This window comes from Pseudopodoces humilis, chromosome 11 (assembly GCF_049639895.1).
Source record: "Pseudopodoces humilis isolate 2021_Gansu_Grassland_sample_001 chromosome 11, ASM4963989v1, whole genome shotgun sequence".
Taxonomy (NCBI): domain Eukaryota; kingdom Metazoa; phylum Chordata; class Aves; order Passeriformes; family Paridae; genus Pseudopodoces; species Pseudopodoces humilis.
Genome location: NC_142210.1, coordinates 18,645,025 through 18,654,084, shown reverse-complemented (window position 1 = coordinate 18,654,084; position 9,060 = coordinate 18,645,025). Strand labels below are relative to the sequence as shown.

General features: G+C 43.1%; 1 long non-coding RNA gene across 1 annotated transcript; it reads right to left on the bottom strand.

The window, feature by feature from the left end:
- Nucleotides 1–2,973: 2,973 nt before the first annotated feature.
- LOC148183621 (uncharacterized) lies at nucleotides 2,974–5,101 on the bottom strand. The gene is made up of 3 exons (XR_015773476.1): nucleotides 4,923–5,101; nucleotides 4,548–4,722; nucleotides 2,974–4,249 (listed from the first exon to the last, which is right to left on the bottom strand). It is a non-coding gene; the product is annotated as an uncharacterized LOC148183621 (long non-coding RNA).
- Between the last annotated feature and the right edge of the window lie 3,959 nt (nucleotides 5,102–9,060).

Below are 9,060 nucleotides of genomic sequence, written 5' to 3'. Positions count from 1 at the left end.
AGAACAAGTAAGGGCAGAGAAAGCAAATTGCTGCTGCTGCTGCTGCTCTCTGGACATGGAAGCATCTCTGGAATGCTGAGCTCTCAGCTCCCCCATCCAGGGGCCTGGGGATGTGCCCTGAGCACTGACCTGCTCCCTCCCCATCCCACTCACCAAACTGCTCGCTGATTCGTGTGAGTAGGTGGAAAGGAAAGAGGATCCTGTGGGAGGCTTTCTCCTCAGGATTAACCTCTGTCTGAGAGGGCTGGTATCAAAATGAAGCAAGTGGGCAGTAGGATAGCTAATATCCAAGACCTGTGGTGGTGGTGGAGGAAAAAACTCAGCAAGAAGACACAGATGACTACTGGTAGTGAAGGATTTGGGAATGCTGCACCTCTGAGAGAATGCAATGGGAAAAGGAGAGAGGAGTTTTCAAAGTCCAAAAGCTACTCTGCCTCTTTGTGTAGCTGTCCAGACAGGAAACAAAGAGGGCAACAGGATATGGAGGGCTATAGGTTCAAGAAGCATAATTGAATATCTAATAAGCATCCCCAGTAAAAAAAGCAGAATTCCTCACAGCTTATGACCCATGATGGTGTTACTTGTTTGTGTTGGTTTTACTCGTTTATCAAGGGCTGTTTCCCAGGAGATGCTCTGGTTATCCCACTGTCTGCTGCCACAGGTCACATACTGGTTAGACAGGGCTAGCAGCAAGGCTCATCCTTGCTCAGTCGTGATCTAATTCATTGAAGTTTGTGCAAACTTAAGCTAAAATTTGAGCTCGTGATGGTTTAGAAAAAGCCTAGACTGGAAGCACAAAACAAGCATCTTGAAAGCAAAATGAGGTTTAACTACAGCTGATGATCCAACTTTCAAGCAGATAAATTACTTTGCAAAAAGACTGGTACAGCCAAGCCCCTTTTCATTTACAGAAAGCTAACTCAATCAGTTCCTATTCTTTTTAGATAGATCTGCTGGCTGTAAATGAATGTGCATAATATGTGGACCATTTATTTCCAAGAACATTGCAGTGAAAGTTTCTTTATGGATTTGCTGCAAAATCTTACATAAAGAAAAAAAAATCAATAGACAGTATCCACCTTTCTTAAAAAGAAAAGCCATTTTTCACCCCAAAGTTCAATTCATTTTGCTCTGGCTCTTACTGACTTTGATTAAGAGGCTTTCAATGTTTGTTCAGGAGCTTTCCTCCAACCTCCCTGGAAAGAGTTTCAAGTCCTTAAGCCACAGGACTTCCACAGGCTTTGGGGCTTTGGGGGCCCAGCAGAACTCATCATTGAATTGTTGGTGCAAGTCCTGAGGCAGTAAGCTCAACAAGGGTCTTAGGAGCAGAACAGTCCACTTGGTCTCGCTAACTTGAATATTTTGCCTTGGTTTGGCAAAGAAAAGTGGCTCCAAAGGTTCTGGCAGCATCTGTCACAGCAGCACTGGGCAGCATGTCTGTTGTTGGAGGTCTAAGCATGAGCCACTGGCACTTTGGGAGGTGAGTGGGTACCAGCAGAAAGTAGGAGGCTCTGCCAGCTCCTTTTTCTCTCTCAGACTAGCTTGGCTCAACCACTGTTTTTAGCTAGTAGAGTGGAGGGTTTTCATCACCCAGCAGCTGTAAGGAGGTGGTTGTGCTCACTCAGAAATAAGACACAGAACAAGTGGGTTTGGCGTTTCTGTGAGCTAATTGTTCCCCTGAACCTTCCACCATGCACAGCAGAGCTCCCCACAAGGGCTGGGCTCCGTGAAGGGATGTGCCCTTGTGCAGAGAGGTAATGCTCCTTCCCTGGGTGCTGGGCTATCTCTGCAAGACAAGGGAAACAAAGGGTGAAAGTACCAAACAGATCCTGCACCTGGATGAGCCTGATGTTATCCTGTGTACAGAGGGAATGGAAAATGTCAGGTAAATGCAAAGGCACCTGTGCCTTCACCCAAATTCAAGGGATGGCAGATGAAGTAGGTGTCCACACATGCAACATGCTTTGTAGAAGCCTGTCTCTTCTAAAAATGTTTTGTTGGGTTGTTTTTTTTCCCAAAGAAAGTCACAAATAACTTCAGGCTGAATAAATACTTGGAGAGGAATATCTTGCTTAATTTCTTGAGATTTCCTTAACTGGAAAAAAAAATATCCAGAAACTCATTATTTAAACGAATATATCTAACCTTTGATAAACCGTTTTTTCATTCTCTTTTGCTGGTGTTAAATAGAAGGTCAGAGGAGAAGCACAAAGGAGCAAACTATTTCCTGAGATGATTTTCAAACCCAAATATATGACTTGAGGCACTCTAGACATTGTCCATATGGAAGTCAGTTGTCCACAAATAATACCATGTAACTAATTAAACATTGTTCCTCAGCTGTTATAAATGAAGATATAATTGTGGTTTTTAGTACCAAGTGTCTGGTATCTGGTAGTTTTACCTATCTCTGGGGCTGGGGAAGATAGATGTCTCAGATTAATTATCAACCAGTTTGCAGATTAATGTGGGAAAATGTCTACCGTGGCCTCAAAAATGTCTGACTACATTAATTGGCAGTCAATTAAATTGTGGTAAAAAGTGCCCAGAGTGGACACACTCAGAGGAAAAGAATTCACTCTGTGTGCTGTGTATGTTAATTTGAAATCACTGTAACAGCCATTTCAAAGCAAAGTCTTTCCCAGCGTGACCGAGGATTAATCTTCATTCGCATTTTGAGGGGGATAAGTGCACTGCTGTTAAATAAAGCCATTTTTCAGTTTCCCAAGCTAAAGCAAATGTTACGACCTTTCTGTCAGAATATGTATCACGATTTTGGGGTTTTAAGTGACCAATCTTTGAAGTTCTCCTCTGGGGACTCCCCATCAGAGCTTGTGATGTAACTGGAAAACCCTACCCAAAGTGAGGATTTCCCCTCATCCCCCACATTACCCATGGAAGGCAGGTGAGCTACTCAGGGTTAGGGAGGAAACTCACTTCTCCTTGATGAGATGGCTCCTGTGAACTGAGCACCAAGAGTTCATTTTTCCCATCTTGCTCAGAAAATTGAAAATCTCAGCAAATAAACAGTGCAAAATAAGAATTAGGAGCCAAACAGGGAACTGTATGTATTTTATTACAGGAACTTTCATAGGAACATTAAGGGTTTTGCTTCATTGAAAACTGTTATTATGAACAATATATGAATTTCTTTTAGACCATTTTCTTCTTTCTTTACCTCAAAAAAGAGAGGCATTAACAATGCTCTCAGCTATTAGGGAATTGCTTTGTGCTGTCTGAAATTAATGTAAATTGAAATCAGAGCCTCGGGTGCTGAGGTGAAGTTTGAAGTTTTCTGTGATGTGAAGAAAAGAAAGCTGAAAAATCTCAAAGATACTCATTGAAATGGGCCATTTTATCTACATGGCTTCTTCTATTTTCGGAAGACAGCAGAGGTGAGATTATCGCAGCAGTTAAGAGAAGAAACTGAAGTTTCGTTGAGCTGGCACATCTAGATAAATTAAATCTGGTTGTGAGATGTAAATGAATAAAGAAGACAGCAGAGATGCAAGGGGGGGAAGTTTCTCTCCTTCCTGCCCCTGAATTCTCATCTCCTACTTTGACAGGTCTAAATGGCCACAGGAATCACAGAATGCTGTGGGTTAGAAGGGACCTTAAAGATTGTTTAGTTACAATCCCTCAGCCATGGTACCACTAGATCAGGTCCCTCGGAGCCCTGTTCAGCCTGGCCCTGGGCACTGGGGTACCGTGCTTGTATTTTGTGGGAGCTCACACCCTCTATCCTGCAGGAGAAGCCCTGGTTCTGCCCATATTTACTGATGTGGTCACACCAGACTGTGCTGTAATGTCCAAAGCATGTCCTTCAATGCACAGCAAAGAGGTTAATAAGACTGAGATTCTTCTCCAGGAGCAGCACAGGCAAGCTCCATCACACTTAGATACTTCTGTCTTTTAATTAATGCTAATAGGTTCATTCTGGTCTGCAGCAACCTGCCTTACCTACATGGACCAGCTGCTGGCAGCCCTTGAAAACCCTCTGGCAGAGCAGACTCCTTCTTACAGATGCTCACTGGATCCAAGAAAATGAAAAATATAAATTAAAAGGTCACTTTTCCACATGGACAACTGCTATCCTTGCCAAGAGGGTCTTCTATCAAGTCAGATAAGGAAAATGCAGAGAGAAGGTGAAGTGTAGAGCTCCAAGGGGAAATACTCCTTGCTTCCAAAGAGCAGGTTTCTGTCTGCCTCTCTTTCCCACATGCAGAATTATTTCAAATGTACCACGTGGCTGTAAAACACAATAGTATAAAAAAAGTCAAGAGTTTAAATAATGTAAATGTAATACAAGCTTTGGGGACAGAGGAAAATAGGTGGCAGACTGAGTTTTCAGAGTAGAAAACAGACCTTTCCACAGGATAATCTCTATTAGATTGAGGAGGGATGTTAGAGTAAATTGCCAGTGCTAAGTAATTTTCTGATCTGAGGCACAGGCGGTTTATAACAGCCCCATGTGCTTTGGTTTAGATCATTTAGTCTGTTTTGCTAGCAAATATCACCATGTGCTGAGCAGCTAATTTTCAACAAACCTTGGTAGAGCCATCAGGGAACCCAGTTTGTTCTGTGCTTTAACTTCATCAAAACAGTTTCGTTCTTTCCTTTTTTTATCTTTTTTTTTTCTTTTTTTGTTGTTGTTGTTTGTTGTTTTTTTTTCCTTTGACTGAAGCTCTGCAAATACTCTGATCCCAATCTGGAGAAACAATCCTGCACAGCAAACACAAGCATCAGTCCCTGGAACCTGCATTATCCCATCCCAGGTTCCCCTTGGCAGGTGCTTTGGAGCAGTCATGAAATCACATCAATCATTTCAAGCTCCCTTGGTGCCTCCTCAACATCCACATCAGTTCCTTGATATACAGTGCTTGGAGAATAAACCCAGCACTATTCTGCCCTGGCTTTCCAACCTGCAGCCTCGCAGCCAGTTATGCCTTGCTCCCATGTGCCTTAAAAAGCTGCTTGTGTTAATTTCTGGGCCCCAGCCCAGCTCCTGGGGAAAGTTCACTGCATGCCAATGTCATTTCAGCCCTCAGCATCCAGCAACGGAGGAAAAAAGGAGGAAAGGCTCCCTTTCCTGTGGATGTAATCACATTTCTGACACTTCCAAGTTATTTGTTTGATTAGAACAGGGCAATCAACTCAGCTGTGCTGTGCCTGTTGTTTCAGGAGAGCCTCCTCCTCCTCATCCAGCAGTATTTCAGAGAGCCTGTGACCATCAGTGGGTGCAACCCAAATCCCTGGGGTCTGGCTCCTGCCCGTGATCCCACCCTGGCTCACCTGGAAGAATTCAGACAAACAACAGGGCATGGCTGAGCTGTGCCTAATTGATAGTAATGTTAAAAGACTGATAGTAATTTGAATGCTAATTAAGGAAGATAGTTATTGATTTCAATGGGAGACAGAGCAGGCTCTTGCACATCTACCACACAATGAGGAAGTACTGGGGTTGCTGTCAGTGCCAGGGAAACAATCACAATAATAATGTGCTGAGGAAAAATGCAGCTTCCTCTTGATAAACCTTTAACAGCAGCAAGAATGGCACTGAAGAAGAAAATATTTTCTGTTCCCAGCTCTGGGAAGTTAACTCATTTCTTTCTGTATAATTTACCATAGTTATAACAGCACTTACAAACCCCAGAAAACACAAATAAATGCATGCTATTAGGCCACCCACCACTAAGTTATATGGACAACTGGAGCTTTTAAGATGCTTGTGTAAAATGTCATTCTCTCCCCACTCACAGCATTCAAAATTCTCAATTCTTATTACAAAATTTTGATTTAAAAATCCTTTACTTTTAGGAGGTTTAGTGTGAGCTGAGGTCAGCTCAACACCCAGAATCCACAAGTCAGCACATGGTCCATGATTTCAGGGAAATTTAGAGAGAATATTATTTTACAGTGATATTTGTAACTAAGTTTTTGGTTTACAAATATCCTTCCCCAAAATTCAACACCATAAGGTTTTTCCTGACCGTCATTTTTACTTCTACCAATTCATCTTTGATTTATTGTTCCCTTTTTTAATAGCAGAGGAGAAGAGGAATGGGGTGTTCAAATTCCACTCTATCAAGGTCCTCACTAATAAATAAGAGCTCTAAAATCCATAAAATTGGCCATTGTCTTTCAGCTGCAAAGTCCATCTCCCATGCCAAGAATTACCACAACAATAAAAACTCCTCCATCTTGATTGCCACAGAACATACGATTCATTGCAAGGAAAAATAAGAATATTTTTATTTATGCACAAGGCTTCATGTTGACCAGAGAGGGTGGAAAAATCTCCAAGCCCCCTCTTTGGCCAAATTAGATTTCACAGCTGAATCATTGAGATTATACTTTGATTTTCAATGCTCGTGCTGGCATTTTTATGACAGTGGCTCTGGCTTATTAACAGAGCATATTGAAACCAGCTTGGTGATTTTCCCCTCCTTCTTTTCACTGTGTTATACCAAAGAACATTTATTACTTTTCAATAAAAGATGCACAGCCCTCCCTTAGGAGAGGGGCACTGAAGCAGGATGAGATGGCTCCTGCCTTTGTCACTGTCTCCAGAGTAACTTGGGAAGGGCAGAAACTGGAGTGTAATCATTCAATAGAGTGACAAAATACAGGGCTGAAGGAAAAAAGCTTAGATTAAATAATTCTTCGGTGTCCCTTATGTCTTCATCTATTTCTCAAAAGGCATTATGTGCAAAGCTGAAAATGGTATTACTTTTTTGTGTTAATAGCAGAGATGAATCATCTAATGCCATTCAACAGTTGGAACTAATATCAAGGTTCAGGTTTCACAGCTGGCTGTAAGGGAGACTAGAAAAAGTTGCATAGATCAAAAGATGTTCATGTTTTGGGGAAGGTCCCTCTCCAGTCCCTCAGTCTGTGACTTCCTCTGATCTTGGAAATCGAAGCTCTCCCTTTAAAGCCTTCAAATTTAATTCTAGTTCTCCTGAATGCTAAGCATCCAGAGAGAGAATTTTCAGGATATGCAAGGAGGGTGGTTTGGGCCTGCTGCCATATAGCCAGTCTCCAAAACCCCAACAAAACCTTTAGATGGATGATGACAGGGTCTGTCAGGGTGTTCAGAGCAGCTCATCAGGCCAGCAGCAATCTCCTGATGATCCATGAAGGCTCCAAAGAGCCAGGAGTTGCTAAGGGTGGAGCCCAGCAGCCCAGCCTGCCAAGGACTCACTAGCCAGGGACCACCTTCCACAGACCTGGCAGGGTCTCCATGCACCTCTGGCAGATTTGGAGGAAGTCCGGGGTAAAAAGTGGCTCTGGAGCAATGCCAAGTAGGTCTACTGATAATGTCAGATTGTTTCCAAAGATCTGTGTTTTTTGGGAGGTGCACTCAGGGTTAGAGACTGAGGTGGCTTCACCCCATGGATCGTTCCCTCTCACCTAGAGGCTGCCTGGCCTCCACTTCCATCCATGTCCCACCAACCCCTGAATAACCACGTGAAGTGGCACCAATTTGTTGGTACCAGTTGGTCTAAACAACAAGAACATGAAGCACAAAGAAGCAGGAGCTGATCCACCCGAGGTTCAGCTGCTCCTGCTGCAGAGGTGGCACTCCAGGTACAAACCACCACAGCCACCTGTGTTTCATCCACCTGCATAACCAGTCAGCTTTTTTGGGAAAAGCCTGGATGTGAGTCCACTAGCACATTATCACTAATCATGAGGGGAAATAGAGGGAAGAGCACCCCAAGGGGTATGAGTAGCACCACCTCCAGAGCAGGAAGAATTGCTTGCATCCCAGTTCTGTGCAAGTTGTGGAAGTCAGTGTGGGGGAAGGAAGCCCACATCTCACAGAAGGAAGGTGTGTAAAGCCAGGGTCACCTTTCTCAGCAAAACTTCACAGAAATTAGATGACAGCCCAACCATGCTAAGAGTTTCTCCACATCAGAGGTTTTGAATTGCAGCAGAATAATTCCAGCATCTGTAATTAGCGCTTCCATTAAATCCTCGTTGCTCTCATATTAATTTCAGGAGTTTGGAAGTGTCAGTAGCATTATTAAGGGATGCTTTCCTTGTCAGGAGCTGCAACAAAATTTGAGCCTCTGATTAAAAGTTTAGGGCAGCCCTCATTATTTCCTGCATTGGAAGAGCAGTCTTTTTTGGGCTACCCTTTCAGTCAGTACTGTTTCGTTATGGAGGGTCTCCAATTATTTCTGCCTCAGAGCTATTAAAAAAAAAAAAAAAAAAAAAAAAGACAATTTGTTTTTCACATGCTTTTTGGTGCAGCCAAATACAAAAATTCCCATTTGTTTTCAGAGCTGGAAGGATGCAGTGGCACTGGGAAGGTGCTGGGAGAAGTGATTCTTGAGTTTTCCAAATTACCTGCCTGGACCAGCTATGAAGTACAAGTCCCACATGAACAGGGATTAACTGCCCCTCTCATTAAGGGCCACATCCAGGCTTGGCATCCAGGAAACACACAATAGACTGGGGGCAAACACATCCAGGACTTGTGTTTCCATGGGGTTCAGTACCATTATTTTGGTCTTAAAAACAGACCCAACTTCCTGACTCTGGATCCAGCCATGCCCCCAGCACAGCCCCAGCCACAGGGACCTGGAAGAGGGGCTTGTGAGTTTTGGATGGGGAACAGGCATCATGTGGGAAATCAGGTATGGGAAACTTCTCATGGAAAACCTGGCCACCCTGTGCTACAAGGCTGCACTGCCCATGTGCTGTTTGCATACACTGAAAAATCAGTGTACAGGTTGAAGGCAAGGCAGGCTGGGGCTGCTCTGGGCCTGAAATCAGGGCTTGGGGCTGCTACATGATCCTCAGCCAAATATTTGCCAGGAAATAAAGATTTGGATGGACTTAACCTCATTGCAATCTCCTGTCAAACTTGTGTAATAGTTAACACTGAAAATGGAAGTTTGAAAAATCACAATGCCTTATTTGAGAAATTACAAATGATTATTTCACTCCAGGAGGATGTTTTGGTTTGGAATTTATGCATTGTATTGCATAAATTCCAAACCAATGCAATAAATATTATTGTTTAATACAAACTGAAAATTTCTTTCAGTT